General features: G+C 35.1%; 1 protein-coding gene across 9 annotated transcripts in view; it reads right to left on the bottom strand.

Moving 5' to 3' along the window:
* Positions 1-20,003, bottom strand: part of ANKS1B (ankyrin repeat and sterile alpha motif domain containing 1B) — a 408,202-nt gene that overhangs the window by 234,148 nt on the left and 154,051 nt on the right. The window lies entirely within an intron of this gene.

Raw genomic sequence — 20,003 nt, 5'->3', positions numbered from 1 at the left:
TGACCAGTGAATTCCAGTTTACATCTGTGTGAGCAGAGCCACATGGGTATGGAACTGGCACACAGACTGCTGTCTCTCTACAGACTCTTTTCTCCTGATACTAAAATAGCTACAAGGCTGGATTTTCAGTTTAGCTGTAAGTGTTACAGAAGACATACCACTTCCACCACCCCCACAAAGAAAGGAAATTTTATACAAGCAAAAAGCAAAATCACCACATAGGTTAGCAAAAGGGCAGCTTTCAAATAACAAATTAACTCTCTACATTGTTTTTTAGCACCAGAGACACGTTGAACAGTGACGTGGCTTTTTCATACTCACATCCAGCCTGGCTATGGGAAAAAAAGTTGTGGAGAGCCCCTGCCATTGTGTTTTATTGTTAAAGGAGACTGTAAAATATAAATATGCAAAACGTGGGAACTGTTACACTACAGATCATTGTGATGATGGAAGATGAGGAAGGAAAAAATCCTCAAATCCATCATCTCTCCCTTCAGGTACCAGAACTCTACATTAAACAAGTGAGCTAAAAGCATCCAAGTGCCTTTTCCAAAGGTGCAGAAAAGTTATGCTCCATTAATTTATGCTAAAATCTAATTTTATTTCCTTCACAACTAAAAGGAGTAAAAAAAGGAATAAAATGTTTCATTTTTCCTTTCACTGTATATAAACATGTTCTTAAAATACCATCTTACTGCCTCAGGAAAAGAAATGTTAGCATAAGAATTTCACCTTTTCTCACTGTATAAACTCAACCCCCCCCAAATATTTCTAAAATATAATTACTGGTTTTGATTTTACAGCATCTGATCCATGAGTACTTATTCCAGCTAATATTTTCAAGAAACATACCATGGCTATTTTTGATCTTCCATACATTTCAACATAATTGACTGGTTAAATTTTCCTGTTTATTAAACAAAGTTATTGAAATTTTTAATTTGCAGTAGAACAAATCAGACTGATAAATTTTCTTGAAGTACTGGGCCTAGCACGTTCTTTCTGTTTAATCCAAGAGAAGGAGCAGTTAATTTTTATCTTTTTATCTAACAAGAGCTCAAGAGTGAAAACCATCAGTAGAACTTCTGAAAATAACCTGCCCAGGAACCCTGCTTCACAGAGCTACCTATATTTTGGGCAACACTTGGTCTGTGTGCAGAGAACATGAAGCTCTTATAAGAGTTTGGGATCTTCTGTACATCTCTGTGCTGCATGTTTTATGTGTGTCTCCCAACAGATCACAGCACTTGTCACTGCTTCATTTTTTTCTCTGACAAATCCCCCTCTAAGAACAGATGGAGGCTCGTGTCCTCAGAAATGCACCCTTGGTTCTCTGATTTCACCCAATGCATCAGCTCCAGGTCCATGTTTCTTGGGAGAACCTCCAACACAAAATACCACAGATTTTGTCTAGCCCAGGGGAGGTTGTTCACCTTTCACTTAGCAAAGTGTGATGGACAATGCTTTCCTTACAGCTCCCAGCACTGGGAGCTCACTCAGCCCTAACTGCATGCAGGTAAGAAGTGAGGAAGGAAGCAGTCTTGGTATTTTACTGGTTGCTCAGGCAACCAGCTCCACTGTCAGGAAACAAAACATGGAAAAAGTAATCTCACTAAATGGAAATCTACTTAATTCAGAATAGGTATCCAGTTTATAAAGTAGTGTGATGTTATGTAAGACCAGAAAAACAGCCCAGATTTGATGTGTATTTTACATCAACAAAATTGTAAAATAACTGGTACTAACAACTTGTATTATTTCCAAACTGCATTGAATCATCAAATGCATAGAATCACTAAGAAAGCTGAATCTTAAACCTGAATTTTAAACTTGCTTTTCAGAAAAAAATAGTCACTGATATTCAGCAACATTTTCATACCAAATAAAGCATTAAAACATTTGTGACTAATTTTGTGACTAATTTCTGTGATATCTATGCAAGGTTTATGGAAGCTATTCCCTTATTAATGTCACAGGAAGTTTTATGTCAGCAAGAAATAATGGATAAGCTCTTCTGAGTTGAATTACCAATCTGATATACTGAACAAAAGCATGGGCTTTATAAAATCACTGCAATCTAAACACTAGTCCTATTGCAATAAATTAAGGTTGTCACAGCACAGTCCTGGTACCAGCTTTCATTTTGCTGACACGGTTCAGGTGATCTCTCACAAAAAAAATATCTAGTTATCTATGCTTGCACTTTTAAAATATTAATTAGTAATGGAATAAAGAATATTACCTACACCATTAATATTACTTCCCCTCCCAATATTTTAGAAGAAATATTTGCCATAAGCCAGCTGTAATTTTAGCAGTCATTCTATAGCTGTATTTTACAGAGCTTAGATACTCTGAATTTCATTTGAGAAAAAGGCAAATGAATATCATTTGACACAAACAAAAATGTAGTCAGGGTATGTTAAGCCAGAAGGACAGTACAAGCAACCAAAGAGTTGACATAGTTACACAGGCAAGAACTCAGTATTTAGCATACTGAATTACATTAGAAAAGTAAAAGATGCATGGTCATTCCTTGTATTTTAGAAAGGAGAAAGTGATCCCTCTAAAGACAGAGGATCAGTGATAAAGATGTTAGGGCGAGAGCGATTAATTCCAGGCAATTATGTCTTAGAATAAGTAATTTTCAAAGCATCAAACACAGAAGAAAAAGCTAAATCAAAGCAATGAAGAAAATATTGAAGTAGATGCTACAGCTGCTCACAGTTCTTTGCATATCTCAGTTTAAACGTAAAATGCTAAGAGATGGCACTTAACCCAGTTTCTCACTTACAGGCTAAATATACATCCTTGATTTTATGTATGATTTCCACTATTAAGAAATCCAACAATAATATGTCACTTACAATAGTGGCTGCATTTCATATCTTAGTGTAGATATGAGCTTATGTCTCTTTTAAGAGAAAACAAGCATTGGTCTACTGCTGTGTCACAGATTAGCTTACAGTCAAGGCATATTCCTCTACTGTTGAATATAAGCCTTACATGTTCTGTTTATTTGATATAAATATTCAAGAACTCAGAATCCATACTTTAGGTTTTAAGAGAAATTTAAATTAATACTTATGTTTTGTTTTATTTTAAAATAAAATTGTTCTAAGAATTAAATCTTTGGCTGCTTTATGAACTGAACTGGATCAATCTCTCAGTTTTTCAGGTTTTCCTCTAGTGTTTTACTGCCAGGCTCCAAAGAAAACAAACCCAGAACAATTGTCATTAAACAGCACCTTCATTTCTCAATACCACAAACTGAAAGGCTTATATTGTTTGCCTACACAATGCTATACTATGCATACACAGAAACACATGCAATAATTCTCTTTGCAAAATAATAATAATTCTCCTTGTATAGAAATAAATTAATATCTAGAAGCACAATCAGTCCCACAACTGCTCTGATCCAAAGATCATGGAACACCTTGTAGCTACCCCTAATAGAGGCAGCTGCCTCTGAAGAGCACAATGGCAACCATTCAGCAGACTTATGAGCAGCATCACATCTTTTCCTGCCACAGAAACTAAACAATCCACTTTCTTTCCTCACATTTTAGATAGACAAGGATGTGGCCTATATCACATAAACCTTGATCAGCTTCCAATGATGCAGGAGCAAGGAGAGAATTAATATCAGCCATAACGGAAGAACTTTTGTTCTTGGTTTGTTTTCATAGAAGGTTGAATTTGTGTGCTGGAAACTCTAGGAAAACATGACCATGAAGAAGCATACATGACCATGCAGAAGCTTAACTTAGAAGATTCATTCTCTGCATTAAGGTTATAGATATTCTAATTAAGGAAGTACTTAAGTTTTTTTTCAATAGAAGTGATATTTGGCAAAGAATGTGCCATTTATTGTGTGAATTAATCCTGATTATTATGCCAATAATGCCAAATTAAATCATTATGTTTCTATTCTTTAATCAAATCAGCATTACTTGCCTTGCTTGACTCAGTTTGCATGAAGCACATACCAAACATTGGATAACAAAATTAAATGCAAAATTTGGGACAAATAAGTCAAGTAGAGAAGACAGCAAGCAGTTTAAAATGGTACATTTCAATGTTATGGAATTTGAAGAAAGGTTTATATTAGACTGATCAATTATGAAGTGACTCAAATATTTCAAAAAACAATGATGAATCCTTTGATTAAAAATATTTTTTAGAAACCAGCACTGCATCCAGAGATCATAAGAAATCTTGCTTAAACTGAAAGAAATGTCTCTATAACTAAATTAACACTGACAGCTGTTTCATAAGGGCATGTTTTTTTACTGATATTTCCCTGAAGAAAGCTCAGTTTCATGATAATGCAGCAAAAAACAGGTCAAAACTTGAAAGATGAGAATATTATACTGCAAGTTTTTAATGCAGGGTGAGATTAAATTTCCACCTGCAATTTTTATGTTCATTTAATCTTCCCTATAATAAATTACAGTACAAATGTCAGTGATTAGAGTACATTGCAATTTTCTTTTTAAAGATGCAAAAGGAGCTTCATGAACACAGCAACATTTTGAGTATCAATTTAAATTCCTTGGAGTGAATTTTTACCATCTGGGAAATGCTTCACACTTAACTTATTTTCAGTAACTCTTTGCAAAATACCAGGGCAGCACAGTTTTCACCAAATCTTTCTTTATCACAATTCTATAATTCCAATATGCTATCTAATTATATAAAAATATGCAGAATCACACTTGAACTGTAATTGGAAAAAAATTGCATCGGTTTTGCTTATTCAGGCTTTGAGCATCAAAAAAGCTTTGGTAAATACTTCACTGGAAAGGTACATTTCTATTGATAACCACACTTTTCAAAAGAGTTTTCATGTTTACTGTGCATCTCTGGGTCCAGAAAGAGGATCAAAGTGACCAATAGATGGGATCAAAAGAGAATGTCCTTTAACTTCTATTTCCTTAACACTACACCCAATACCATTGAACAATGCAAACCTTTCAGATTTTCTATAAGCATCTCCCAGCCTATTATGTGTCCCCATAGAGGGTATTCCAAAGCTGTATACTATTTACTATTCTATTTACTGTTCACAGAAATTTGTGCACACAGAAGAGAATGTCACATTAATTTCTACATGTTTAACATGCTTATTCTCAATTTTAAGTTTTACATCATCAACCAAATTCACCAATGTTTTATGTCAGCAGAAGCCCCCATGATGGATCATTTGAAGGAAATGTGTTTCTTCATTCCAACACAGGAAGGAATTGTGGGATTTGCACTAGATCTGGGAAGGTTGTGAACAGAATGGTGGCAAAATTAATAGCTTCAGAGATCCAATTTAGGAACTGAAAGTTCTAGAACTATTTCTAGCATGATTCACAGATCCTAGCCTTAGTGACAATGTGTCCTGCATTCACTTTATGTGAAATCTCCTTATAAACCATTCTAACACAAGCAGATACAATTGACTGAATGCCACAGCAGCAGAAATGGTGACACTAGAGCTTCATTGAGATGATCTTAAAATATTCAAAGGTTCAGAGTTATGCGGAAAATTGGTAAGAGAATGTTGCAAAAACCAGATAGTAATGGGACTATAGCTGTGATGGTCTGAACTAAGTATCTCTTTCTATGACTTTCTATTTATATAGTGCTCTGAATCTACACAGGGCCAGACTGTGTACTGCTCCTGATCTACTGTGGAAGTGTGAAAGCCTGCCACAAGACCTTACACCAGCTAGCGAGACACTTGTCCAAAAACCAGACAGAAACTCTTCCTGAACTGCATGGATAAGGAATGGAGAGATAAAGCAATCCTTTTTTTTCCTGGCATGTTACATCTTACACATCTGAAGAAAAGAGGCAAAGAGGTAACAGTTCAAATTATTTTGCATGAATTTGTACTGCTAAGTAAAAGAAAAAAATAATAAAAATAACAATTTTTTCTAACACCTCCAGGCTTTTCTAATAAGAACTTATCCAAGGAGATTCAAGTTAAATTTATCACTGACATAACAAACAGTGGACAACAGTCCCACCTCTTTATTTCCCAGAGCAGGTTGTGCCCAGCTGAGACAGACTTCTTTGATGCACCTCCATCAGAAAAACTTTTGGCTCTGTGCCACTATTTAGCCCACAAAGTGGTCTGGATGTTAAACGTTCAACTTAGAATGCTAAATGCTCAACTTAAAGTTAGGAGTTACATATTATTCTATTACTAAAAAAGATATTTTACTTGAGCAGAGATTAACTTCACATCTGAGGAAGCCACAGAGAACGAGTTATTTCATCTACAGGCAGAAATAATTTTGCTTCTGGCATCTACTTCAAAGCAATTTTTAGAATCTGAAACAGAAATAAGTGATGTACTGTGCTAAAATGTCCCAAATTGATTGCTAGCCTTAGAAAAACAGGAAGCATGCAGATTTAAATGCCTTTTTAGAGCACAGAATAATCCCAAGTCTTGTCAGTTAAGAGCACCAGTCCAATTCAGATCTGTTTTAAATCACTGTTCAGTTCTATCCTGTACATGTTCTACTTCAGAATTATACACTTAGTCCAGAATGATATCCCACTGGTTTTGAACTAATGTATTTGCCTCCAGTGTTTTTAGATAGAAAAAGCTCTTCAACACCAGTAATTTTTAATGTGTTGGAGTCTGATTCCAATTGAAATCTGCTATACTGAGTAAGAAAATCTCCACTATTACCAATAAGCTTTGGATCAGGCCCGTAGAGAATTTTAACTGATAATCAGCATTTTAAACACATTTTTGTACCAAATTCCATATATTGTCAGTATCAAATATTCTATGACACTTTCTATAGATAACTATATAGGTATAGTTATGTATACCTATTAGTGTAGGTACCTTGCAGAACACTGTATTTTGCCAAATACATTTGCACATTTTGGTCTAAATGCTGACTTCAAAGAATAATACAGCATATGTAACTACAGCATGTAATTAAAACTCCTTTATAAACAGTCTAATTTATTTTTCAGGTTATGAATGAATGAGTGATAACATGCAGAACAGTTTGCTATATCCATTAAAAAACAGGTACTTGAAAGTAGGATTTTAAAGTATAGATGAGAATTAGCAGTCAAACTGCTGACTATTATTTTCTCTTTCTTTTCTCTCTCCCAATTTTGACCTATCTATTAATTTCTTCTTGTTCTCTTTCTCATGGTTCTGACATTTCTAAGACAGAATACAAAATTTCTCACCAGATTTAGCATAATCATATTACGCTAAATTTTTAATCAGATTTAGCCTAATCATATTATAGACTTTTACCTAAGAGAAAAACTGGCCATACTGCTATATCTTCAGTTTGTTTTTAGTTCTCAGGATTCCAGGGGATGAGGGATATAAGGACTGCTAAGAATTACATTTCTTTTACAGGACAAATTATTTGCTTAGAAACCTTTTTCCTTTATTTTTTATCATCACTGCCATTATCCTTGGATTATCAGATTGAGGACTAAGAAAACTGAAAGCAGTGAAATGCAGTTAACATATTTTTTCTATTTTGTGTATTTTTTCCTAATACTACTTTAATGACAATATTTAGTAAACAATTCTTCAATCTTAATTTGCTTACAGATACGATGCTAATTGTACAAGATTTGCGGTCTATGGTGCTGAGGCAGAATTTAATTATGCAGAGTGATGGGTGGGTTTTTCATTTGTTCAAGACCATTTTAACTCAGTATCAATATCTGAACATGAGGTTTGGAAGTGCGAATGCCCTTACTGGTTGTGACACAGAAGAATGAAACAGGAGGAGAGTGCATATCCAGTAACCAAGCTTGGTTTCCAAGAGCTGAGAAGAGTGCAAAGAGCTCCCATAAAAAGAAATAAAGCTCTCATAAAGAAAACACAATATGATAGCTAATTACAATGACAAGTTTAGAACTTATTTGAGGCATAATAATCTAAGACCATTTAAATCCCAAATGGTGAAGAAAGGCAACAACTATATGACACTTTCTAAAGTAATTGTACTGATTATTTATGCAGCTGATGTAAGTGCTTAAGGCAATTCAATATTATCCCTGGAGTAATAGGAGGCAGAGTAGTTTAGACCAAAATATATGACATTATTAATCTCAAACAGTGCAATTTAAAAATCTAAAATATTGAAGTATACAGTAAGAGTGTTTACTTCATCAGGATTCCAGGTAAATACCATCATGAGATATTCATGCTTCGATGTTGTGTGTACCTCATTTTGTGATAGTGGTTTGCTTTCACTGACTGAGAAAAAACGTTTCCCCATGGCTACTGTTGCTATAGGTGATGCTTCAATTGCTGCTTTACTGTGGAAGAATGTTCTTGAGAGAAGGAATATATCAGTTCAGAATTTTCTGAAATCCTAAAATTATCATGTGTGATTATTTCCTGAAATAATCATTAAGACACATTATGACACTTGATTGGAATTTGAAATAGGTCTGTTCCAAAATTTTTCTACAAAATTAAATGAGGCACTTAGTACCTCAGTACTGCTTGCCTTATCTTTGAGATTAGTGTTGTTTCCGTTTTCCCCATCATTTTCAACATGTAGCTGTATGATAAAAGACAACACATCACTCAGGCATCTTGTAGCACCTTATCAAGAGTTTAAGAGTTCAATGCTAAGAGTTTACTCTTAGCATTCCCACGTGGATGCTAACCAACAGTGTTCCATCTCTACTGCACTGAAGACAAATTCAGCATTTGCCATACAGTAAAAGCATGAAGACACAGCAGATGGGGGCTGGGTGCTTGTTAAACCACCAAAGCACAGCTGCCTAAATTCTCTCAGAAACTCTTAAGTGATACACAGTCCAAGGAGAACTTCTCCTGACAACAGTAGACACCTCACGTAGACAGATACGGGCTGTCAGTGCCACTGGCATTACACCATTGAGGGGATTTCTGCCTATACTAGAGTATGGAATTTGGATATTTTACAATATGACAAAGAAAACAGTGATGAACATTTATTATTCTGTGTTCATGGTATAACACTACCTCCTAAGTCACAAAAAACTTGGGGGAGAATAGCTCATGCAGTACCTGCTGCTCTGAGAAATGTCTGTTTTTAGCTTTGAGAAAAGTGCCTGGTAATACAGGGAAAAACAGTCTTCCCTGTTCCCTGAACTTGTATTTTCAGCACTGTTTTTCTTCTTTTATGTTGTTACTCTATTTTTTTTTTTTCAGTGTCTCATTTGTCTTGTCTATGAAGATGACACAGAATACCTTTCCAGAGGAGGAGGGAGGGGAAGGCAATTTTGAGTATCATCTCACTTTATCTGAGGGATATGAACTAGCTAGCAAGCAGGTAGGGGTTATTCTAATTGCTTGGATAGACAGCAAGCGATTCAAATAATTGAATATTTATGGTTTTAACATCTAAATCCTGGAATTGTTCCCAGAAAAGAAGAGCAAAACAATAAGCTTGGTTATACAAAACCTGTATCTCATAGTTAGGCTTTCTGATGGTAAAAGGGACAATTACAGCTTTTTCCACAGTTGAAACATTCAGAATCTCTCATTTCTCATTGTTTTCATTCATCTAAATTTTTTTCATGGTTAATAGGAGCTCATTTCTGCTGAAGGCTTACAGGTGCATCTTCATTAGTGTTTTACTTTGGCTGGGAAATCTCTCCACAGTTCCTATTTATGGTGGTTTTGTTCACATCCTGGAGCAATCTTGAAGTCCCTTCCTTCTGGGTAAAATTAAGTGGGAATGTGAGCTCAAATGTGACTGCTATACCTTTGTTTACTTTTACTTGATTTACATGATCTGTTCTTCCATAATTTTAAGGTTCCACTAGACTTTCAAAGCCAATATTTTAAGATCCAACAAGGATCTATAAGATTCACAGGGTTCATTTGAAGGATATTTGGTTTTTACTCTTGTCTTAGTAATACCAACATTAAACTGCCTCTTAGAAGACTGCTGTGTAGACAAAAGTTTTTTCTAAATTCAACCCATTTATCAGAAACAAAAGTCCCCAGTGACAACCTTATAGTCCTACTCTGGGAAATACCAAATTAGAAATAAAAAAAGTAAATTAACTTTTAATAATTTGTTACTGAATTCTTTCTATTAAACATTTAATTCAACTATAGTATTTGCTTATAGTATTCTATGGAATCCAATGAAAACTAAAACTGAATAAACCTACACCTACCTTTCTCCTAATTAAAATTCATGTAAGCTGAACATAGCAGCATCACAGAGTCACAGAATATGCTGGGTTGGAAGGGAACCACAGGGTCATGGAGTGCAACTCGTGGCCCTGCACAGCACCATCCCCAGGAGTCACTCCCTGTGCTTGAGGGCACTGTCCAGACACTCCCTGAGCTCTGCCAGGCTGGTGCTGTGACCACTGCCCTGGGGAGCTGTGCCAGTGCCCAGACACCCTCTGGGTGAAGAATCTATTTCTGATACCCAACCTAAACCTCCCTGGACACAACTTCAGGCCATTCCCTCAGGTCCTGTCACTGCTCACCACAGAGAAGTAACATTACAGCTCTCAAGCATGCCTACAGATATATGTTTATATATATATATATGTGTGTGTGTGTGTCTATGTGTCTGATATCTTGATACTTTGATAAATTAAAATAGGCTTGGGGAGCATCATATTTGAAGAAAAACTTAAATTTAGATTTTAAAAAGCAAGCATGCTGGTCCCCCAGAGACATATTTAAACTAAACTAGATTTTTAATTAAAGTTGTACTAAAATGGTATGGTGAAATTATTTTTTGCATGTCTTTTTGTTTTCACATATGGATTGAAGTTTTGCGTGGAGATTTTTATTTCCTGACAAATAAACATCTTGCAAAAATTGCACGAGGACATACTTCTCTCTACAGCCACTTAGAGCCCGACTTGTGCCAGAAACATGGATCTCATCATCAAAGCAACAATCTACATGATATTTTAAAGAGAGACTGCAGATGATATTACATTGATCATCAGAAGTGTGACCCAAACTCCTTGGTGTGTGGTGTCTCTATTGTTGACAGAATGGATTCTGGGAGGAAAAATTATAGAGAATCTTGCCATTCTATGAGATATGTCTGGAGGCACCAATTCTTAAATATTTTCTTTAAAAATAAAAATCCATAGGAGACAATTAATATTATTCCTTGTGAGCTGTACAAGTTTGATCCAGAGTCCTTTTTTAAGAGGGCACTTCAGCATGATTTAAATATTAAGAAAACATATATAATACTACTACAGAGTAAGTCTTCAACGCTTTCATCCTTGTAAATACATAAACAATAAATAGCTGCTAATGAGATCTACAAAACACCAACAAAAGTGAAATTAAGACTTTCCTTCTAAATGATTTAGCAAAGGTCTTCCTTTGATATAAGAAAAATATGCATAACTAGGGAAAAATGTCAAGAGATCATTTGGTCAGAGAGTGCTGCTATTAACACCAAGGTCATGGCTTCAATCCCTGTATGGGCCATGCATTTAAGAGTTGGACTTTATGACTTCTGAGAGTCCCTTCCAGCTCAGAATATTCTGTGATTAGAACACTATTCTATGTCTCGGGAATTAAGAATCTTAGTTTTATGAACAGTGCTGTTGAAATGCAGAAAATTGGTATCAGATGGTGTCAGAATTTGCTGGGTACAAGTGACACAGAGGAAAGCTCTAGAACATGAACAGTGGACCCACTTTTTAGCCTTCTGAGTTTTGAAAGTATTATTGAAACAAAAGAGGGAATTCCCTCATGGTGATTAGATAGTTAAGTGTGTAACTCCTTGCAAAATTCCTTGTGGGAACAAAATCTGCATTTGGGTTGCATGGAGAATGGATCCATCCATAGACATACATCTAGTAAGGTTACATAACACACAGGAAACACCCAGGAGGTGCTTGGGCTTAGGAGGACCTTGGGCTGCAAACACTCAAAGGCTGTAACACTCTGAAGAGGTCTATGCCACTGTACTGCAATTACACATTTCCCAAAGGCATTTGTAATCAGTCAAATAGGGCACAGGGTAGATAAAACTACTCTTACTGAGACCCACCACATTATTGTCTGTCCTTCTGTTTTTAGTAAACTTATGAGAACTTACTTATTTGGGTATCTGACAGTTCTGACATATTTTCAGAGTACAGCTGTGTATCTTTCCCAGACATGGCCATGTGAATTTTTCTTCTTCAAATGAATGAGTCCAAGCTGCCAGTGAACCCTCTGCATAGCTCTAAGAAGATAATGAATCTCTCACTAGGTAAAAATTAGAAATGTAAAAAATTCCTTTCTATTTATTCAACTTTAGCACTAGAGCTACATTGCTATTATAAATATGAACTGAAAAGTCATATACACACCTTGTATGATCAAGTGCTAAATTAGGTGTAATATATAGTGTTTCTGTAGATTTTCAAAGAAATGTTGAGAGTTTCAATTTTATTATATACTGAATTTGTACAATCAATCATTTCTACCAAAAGGTAGAAATGCTCCTGAAAGCAAGGAGTGTTTTAAATTTTTTTAAACCTGCCATTATTTTTTAAATTTCTAATTACAAATCAAACTAGCCACCATATAAAAGTTACTCAATATAGCAAGAATCAGATGCGAATTATTTAATCTTGTTTAACTGTTTAACTGTTAAACAGTAAGATCTACTCAGTCATTCTGAAACCATTCATGCAATTGTCTCAGATTTGTTGACCAAATCATGCTGAAAAAAAGGTTTTTCAAGGCTGGAATCAAAATTCTGGAACTCTTAGCATCATATCCATTTTAGGAAAAATGACAGTGGCTATTCCAGAACGAGGGAGACTGGTGTTCAGTTTTCATCCTTCACTAAACAGCATCAAAGTTTAATTTTCCACAAGAACACTATCATCAGCAATGTACTCTGATATTTGTCATGTTTACATTGTTCAGCTAAAGTTGTTTATAAAATGCATAATAAATTAACTAATGAGGAAGACTGACTCTACTCTAGTTTTTGGACATCCACCAAGGGTAGAGAAGGCTTGTTTTCCCACCCCCATTTTTTCATACAGCTTGGAATGACATAAAGAGAGAAGATTGTTACATCAAATGATACTAGCATTACAACAGGAGAGCAAGGATCAGAAACAAAAAAAGAAATCTAGTGAGTTGTGTGCAAGGAAGAGAAACAAGAATTGTCCTTAATTCCAGAATGGCCTTGGGAGAAAAAAAAATTTTTGTTACTAACTACTGTGTTATACAGAGAGCTTTTTGTTTTTCTTAAAACTGGACATCACTAATTATACCCAGAGGACTGAAATTTCTTAAAAAAACCAGGCAGATTTTGCTATTTCCTTCAGTTCTAATCATCTCACATATGGCTTGGAAATACAGCTGGTGAGTAGAAAGCTTTCTAAAAGATGCAGAGAAGCAGAAAAGCAATTAAATATGAATAAGAGGACATGACACAGGAAAAAAAAAAACAGATTGAAATGTAAGATAGAATATCCTAAATAATGTTACAATCAATTTAACTGCATTCACGGGGTAAAAGAAAATTGTACCACAAACAATATTGTGAGGTATTGAAGACTGAGATATCCTAGGGCTCTTTGTTCACTGCCTTCACCTCACAATGGCAATTGTTCTGACTGATGAAGTGAAGAAGTTTTCAAGAGCATCCGTCCACAGCTTGGCCAATCTTATTTACAAAACATCCAATGAAAAGATAAGGGAACAATACAAGGCATGGTGACAGCCTAAAGACTAAAACAATCTGTCTCTGCAAATGGTCCTATTACAAGTTAAAGAGTTATTTTGCTTCTGGCTCAGTAAAAAAAACCCAAACCAAAACAGCAAAGAGCTGACTAAGATGACAATCAGATAAATATGAGTATTGTCCATAGTTACTCTGCTTCTAGAGATGGCTAAGAAGTGTAAATGACACATTACAGAAAATATTTCTTCTTTTGACCTTACATGTCAGGATAGTTATTACACCTGGGAAAAGCTATATTAAATGTAGATAAATAACATTTTTAATTACATTGCTTCTAACAGCTGCACTCATAACCTCAAAAGAAGGTTCCCCAAAAGAAGGTCCTTAGACAGTCCTTATTGACTTAATATAGTAGTATCTGTTGCTCCTTAGGGAATCATTTTATGGTTTGATGAAGCACTTATTTATCTGTGCTGACACCTCTCAAGAAAGGGAAGGTATGCAACTAAATGAAGTGTAAAAGATTTTAATAGTTGCAGAGAGACATGTATACAAGCACGCATACATTGCAGTAAGCTTTACATTATGCTTATTTCAGAGGCAAAAAAGGATTCAGAGAAATAGCTACCTCCTGGACCTGATAGCAGTGTAACACACTCCTAAGGATCCTGAGGGAAATTTTCCCCAGTTTTAGGAGAGTATCTAAAATTTTCCTCTCCAGCAGCATCACAGCATTGCTCCATCTCCTACCTTCCTCCTTGCCAGACTGAGGCTTAAGAATACAGGTTTTCAAAATTAGTAAAAATACCTTAGTATTTTTACTAAGGTAATACTTACCTAAGTATCAAAACAGATTTTTTCCCCCCCTATATTGTAAACAATAGCTAACTGGCTTTATTCAGCGTAAGCAAATAATGTGAGTGAAAAGAGCAAATCCTGTGAAGAATAGCCATTTGAATAAAAGACAGGCAGGCACATGGCTCAACACATGCCTTTCCACATGTGGTCAGATGGTTCAGAATTTGATGTGAAAAGAGATAAGCTGTTCATGTCATTCCTTGTTTGATTAACACATCCACTGCTATTTCTGACAACAGAGATTCAAGACCCATCTGCAGTTTTATTCCCTCAATATGCTTGCTACAAATTGTTTTATTTTCATATTACTTTACCATTTTTTAGCAATCTGAACGTCCACATATTGAGTGACATGAGACAGTATGTTTGGAGAGCAGGTTCACATGAGCAACTAAGTGGGTTTAGCCCAGATAATTCCTTTAAGCCTGAGAAAAAACTGAATGACAACACTGCAGAGGCATTACTGAAGGACTGTCATGAACTTTAAATTGGAATAATACAGTTAATTCCAAGGAGATTACCTTTAAGTTCAGGTGGCATGAGATTCAGGGGCATATTGTATCTAATGTTTCACGAAGGCACTAGCAAAAATTTTCCAATTTCTTGGAAAAAGGTATACTGTTTTTGACTGGAACAACAGGAATTGGTTTCATCCACAGCTTTCCAGGTATTGGCTCAGAAGACCTTTCTGCCACTAGATTTTTTGGTGTGTTGAAATATTCGTAACACTGAGATATAACTACAATGAGCTGCATGAAATTAATTTCTTTGAAACTGGACTGTGCAAAGACAATAGTAGTCAACAAAGAGAAGTTTATAATAATAATCAACCCTACATTTCCCTGTCCCTATGGGACAGACTGCGTCTCGCCTTGGATAACTCTGCAAAGGCTGAAATTAGAAGCAGCAAAAAGAAGGGCAACATAAGGAGACCTCAACATGCTACATCTGCTGGACAAGTTAATTAGAACAAAATATAAACTGTATGAGACAGTAGAGAGTATGATCCCCAGTAGCAATTCCTGGAATAGCTCTACTATGTCTTACTAATTGCATTCAGTTGAATGTAGCTATAAACTATAGGGAAAAACAATTTTTGCAGATGAAAAGGTTCAAATTAACCTGTTTTGAAGAATGCCCTGGCAGAATTTGTTGCATTGTAATCAAGAAGATGATGACAAAAATTAAAAACCAGATAAAAGAGGGCCTTAATTTGACTTTCAAAGCCATTTCATCTGGAAAAGAGTTTTCAATCAATGACAAGTTAGTACAGACTGGTAATACCATTTTTTTTTAGATATTATCTCCCGGATGTAGAGGTGTCTGGATAAAGGAGGTTGGAAAGCTTTATCTACCAAAATTTTTTGATTATTCTTATTTCATTACAAGCTAATATTTTCCCCTTTATCTGTCACTTGAAAACCATGTGTTCTTTTACTCATTAGTGAGGCTTTGTTAACAAAGACTGTGTACCATGAGCTTGCATACAGCATACCCAAAAAAAGCACTGGTAATAAAAGTTACTTTCTTCTTCTTCTTCTTCTTGGTATTTCTTTCACTTTCTATTTCACTTCTAGTCCTTCCAAAACTTTTTATAATTGAAAAAGCAAGGCTTGAAGAGTCTACATAGACATCAGAGTTTGATCTTTTCATATCAGCTCTTAATAAATGAGATACATGAATGAGAAAGTAATGCTGACAAATACGTGACCTACTTCGAAGAGCAGCTTTGCTATTGTCACCTAAAGAAACATTCCTGCATGAGAATAAATTCTGACTGCATAAAGGAATGCAACATAGCCAAGAATTTTAGGCCTGATCTCTGAAAGAAGTTTCTAATTGTAATAGGCTGTAGTTCTCGATTCTCTCAAAAGAAAAAGACAAAACTACAAGTTTTGAGCATTTGGAGCTGCTTTTTCTTCTGAAATAGGGCCTGTGATACAAAACAATTTCATCAGATATGTACTGTAAAGAAAGATCTTAAGACAATTATAGAAGGAACGGAAGGTGTGACTCAAATACCATTTTTTCAAAAGTAAAAGAAAAAAACTGTAGTCTACACATTGAAGATTAAATTCTTGAATTGTTCATTCCAGGCTGGTTTAAAGAAAAATGTAGCCTTCTTAGATGTATTAAATGTCTCTCACAGTTAAAGAACATGGCATATAAAAGCAGTAACAGCTACTTTAAGGTCCCCTCCAGTGGAGACAGCCTTTCTAACTAAGAGATAAACTCAGTAAATACTTCTCAGTACCACAACAAGATGAGAAAAAACTGTATCCTAGTTTACAATGAATGGCATACTGAATTTATTGAAAATGTACAGATTTTCATGAGCTGAAAATAAAGATTGTAATGAGATTACCTTCAGACATCTGCTGGCATTTTTGCTGCATACATGAATCTGAGTACAAAGATATTTTGTGAGCTGAAACAGAACAAGAACCTCTGCAGAACTGTTGTTTTAATTTCATGGCTCAATTATACTTGGGACAAGAAGACATAATATAATTATATGGGTTAGAGAAAGATCCATTATTTTGACTGATCAAGTGAAAATGAAAAAGAAAATCATCCAGACTGGCAGTTTCAATTGCAAGCGTTGATTGTGCCAAGTCAATGTTACCAAAAGGCCACAATTTTGTTGCCTTCCATCTTTAAGATTTACAGTTTCAAGAGAATTTGAGGGACACAGAAAACAAGGCAAGAGATCTCATAGGCAGGCATTTCCCTGAAAGCCCAGGCTGCCCTCTCCTGGAATGAATAATTTTGCACATCTCTGGTCTTAGTTCACGGTCAAAGTAACATGAGGAACAAACATCTCACAAACAACAATCACCCAATTGTCAGGTGTTTAATTTTTCATGTGTGTTATCTTACAGAACACCTATTAAATACCTGTAGTCAGATGACGAAAAAAAATCACATGCATCTTGCTGGGACAGAGTTGCCTACAGAAATGACTCCCTGTGCAATGAAGTGGTCTCACTTTTAGTACAGTAACTTATTATATTATGTATGATTATATTAGTATGATATTACTCCAATGCACTGGTGTCCAGTTTGAGGTGAAATGCAATGCTGTGAAAGCATGACCATTCACTTGGAATTCAAGAATGCCTCTCTGATGTCAATGATCTAGCACCAGACAAAGCCCTGAAAAGAGGTCACGCCAACGCTGCATTCACACGGCCTGCCCTACACAAATATTGCCAACTTGTTGCAGGTTCTTCCACCAGTTAAAGTCCAAAACAAAGGACAGAACCTTTATTCTTCCATCAGGCAACCTGATATTAAGGTATCTGCTGCCATCCATGCATGCAACATACCTGGTTTGTCTACTCTACTATCTGATGCCAAAGCTGAAGCACATATTTACCATTGTATGTGGCCTGTCCTCTGGATAACTAATCAGAAATGTTGACATATACCATCATTCAGATAATATGTCTCAGATATTAAATATATCTGTGAAAGTGTTCCATGTTTCTCTATTTGATAAAAATACACTTCTTAAAAATCAGGACCTCTGTTTCAATTAGGTGATGTAGAGGATTAGCAAACACCAAGAGTAAAACTGTGATCCCCAAACACAAAAAGGAACCATCAACAACAGGTTGATTTCTTGGTAGCAGACTATCAAAGGTAGTCTAGACCACCTCAGGTAAAGGTAAATTTTTCAGAATAATTATTTTTTGTATTCATCTCTTACTTTTATCTGAATTATAATGAATCATTGCAAAAGAAGAGAACATGAAAAGCACTGTAATTGAGTAGGGAAATACTTATGCCTTATTTAGATGGAAGTTTCTGATTTAGACATCCTGTAAAAAGCGTTTAAATTGTTTCACTCAAATGCACACAAACCTTCAATTAAACTAACCAGTATTTTAAGATGCAGACTTTCCACGAATTTTCAGAAGGTTATATTTAGATAATATGATGAGTTGTATCTGTTGTCACTGTAGATCATGAAAAGAAACAAGGGACCTTTCAGTGAAACAACAGCGATCTAAAGCAGAGAAAAGCTGTAGCAGAACACAGAACAATGTTTCTGCTGCTCCTTGCTGACCATTATTATTCCAGGTTCAGCTTTTAACATTTTAGATAAGAGACAAGCCTTAAAGACTTTTCCAAGAGAGACAATATTGATCTGTTCCTTTCAGATTTTATTCTCTTTCCACATTAGTACTTCTTGTCTCTTGCAGAGTTACCATGCATCATCTATCAGTATGGAATCAAAATTAACTAAATGATCAAAATAAAGTGTGGGTTTTTTCATTCAGAGTAATATTGTGTCTAATACAGGATCCTGTACATTACTTAAATAATTCCAGGACATCAGCTGAAAATGAAGGGCAGAATTGTAATTTTAATTGTAATTATTTCATTTACTAATGGCAAATTAAGGATTATTGATGGTAAAATGTACTATTGAAAAGCTTGTTGAAGATGCCCTGAATTTCAGTCATTTTGCCTGTTATTTTTTCTTAGCTTTCTGGGCAGAGATAAAAGGAAATTCAGTTTTCACTTAATCCATAAATCAAATCATCCACAAATTAGAAGCATAAAATTCTAAGGAGCACGACGTTATAGATCCAACCTCATAAAATTAAACGCAGTAGTTGGAAGTTACTGAATGTAGTCCATTGTAGATTCAACCAAAGAAGATAAGAGTCAAGCGAATCCAGATACTGTGAAGAACTTTAACAGAATTGTGCAACAGCAGAAATCTGGAGAAGTGAATTATCTAATGCCAGTGAATGTTCTTTCTGTTTTCTTATCTTTGCTTTTAAACATCAAGAAATATTTAGTATAATTCAATTACCCAGAATAAAATTGTGATTGCTGAAAAGAATTTACAGTAGGAAAAAACCCAGTAACAACAGAAAACAACCAAAACATTAAAGAATCAAATGACCCCAGACCCAGGAATAAAAGATACCATTCAAATTGCTTCCAGTTAAGTTGAAAAATATTTTCTATATCCTTTATATAAGCACCTTCTTTTAGTTTCAGTGATGACACATATATTATCTTTGTTTATATCATAATCCAAAAACCAATATGAATAATCTCTGATCATTTTAACTCTCTCTTCATCAAAGATAGGATTTCTCAGTCTTATTTCACAATAGTTTCCTAAACTTATAGTTTTCTATTGATCTAGCTGTGAAACTATTTTGTTTTAAACTCTACCAACTAGGAATGAAGAGGATTCATTTCATTTCAAGACCAATGCTACAAAAACCAATTGAAAAGTTTGCACTGAATTGTAACATTTTTGTTATTTTTATTTTACAGTAATCTACTCCTATTTATATTTTAAATACAATACCCTTTTAAACTTGATCTGCAGATCCCATAAATTAGCTACCAAAGACATTTCTTTCGTATCAGCTTTCCTGAGTACTATACCCTTCTGCCACAAATTTAGCTTAAATAAAGAAACTTTTATATGCAATTTGAAAG

The sequence above is a fragment of the Melospiza georgiana genome, chromosome 4 (genome assembly GCF_028018845.1).
Source record: "Melospiza georgiana isolate bMelGeo1 chromosome 4, bMelGeo1.pri, whole genome shotgun sequence".
NCBI lineage: Eukaryota > Metazoa > Chordata > Aves > Passeriformes > Passerellidae > Melospiza > Melospiza georgiana.
The sequence above is the reverse complement of the archived record's forward strand: the minus strand, read 5'-3'. Positions and strand labels throughout refer to the sequence as shown.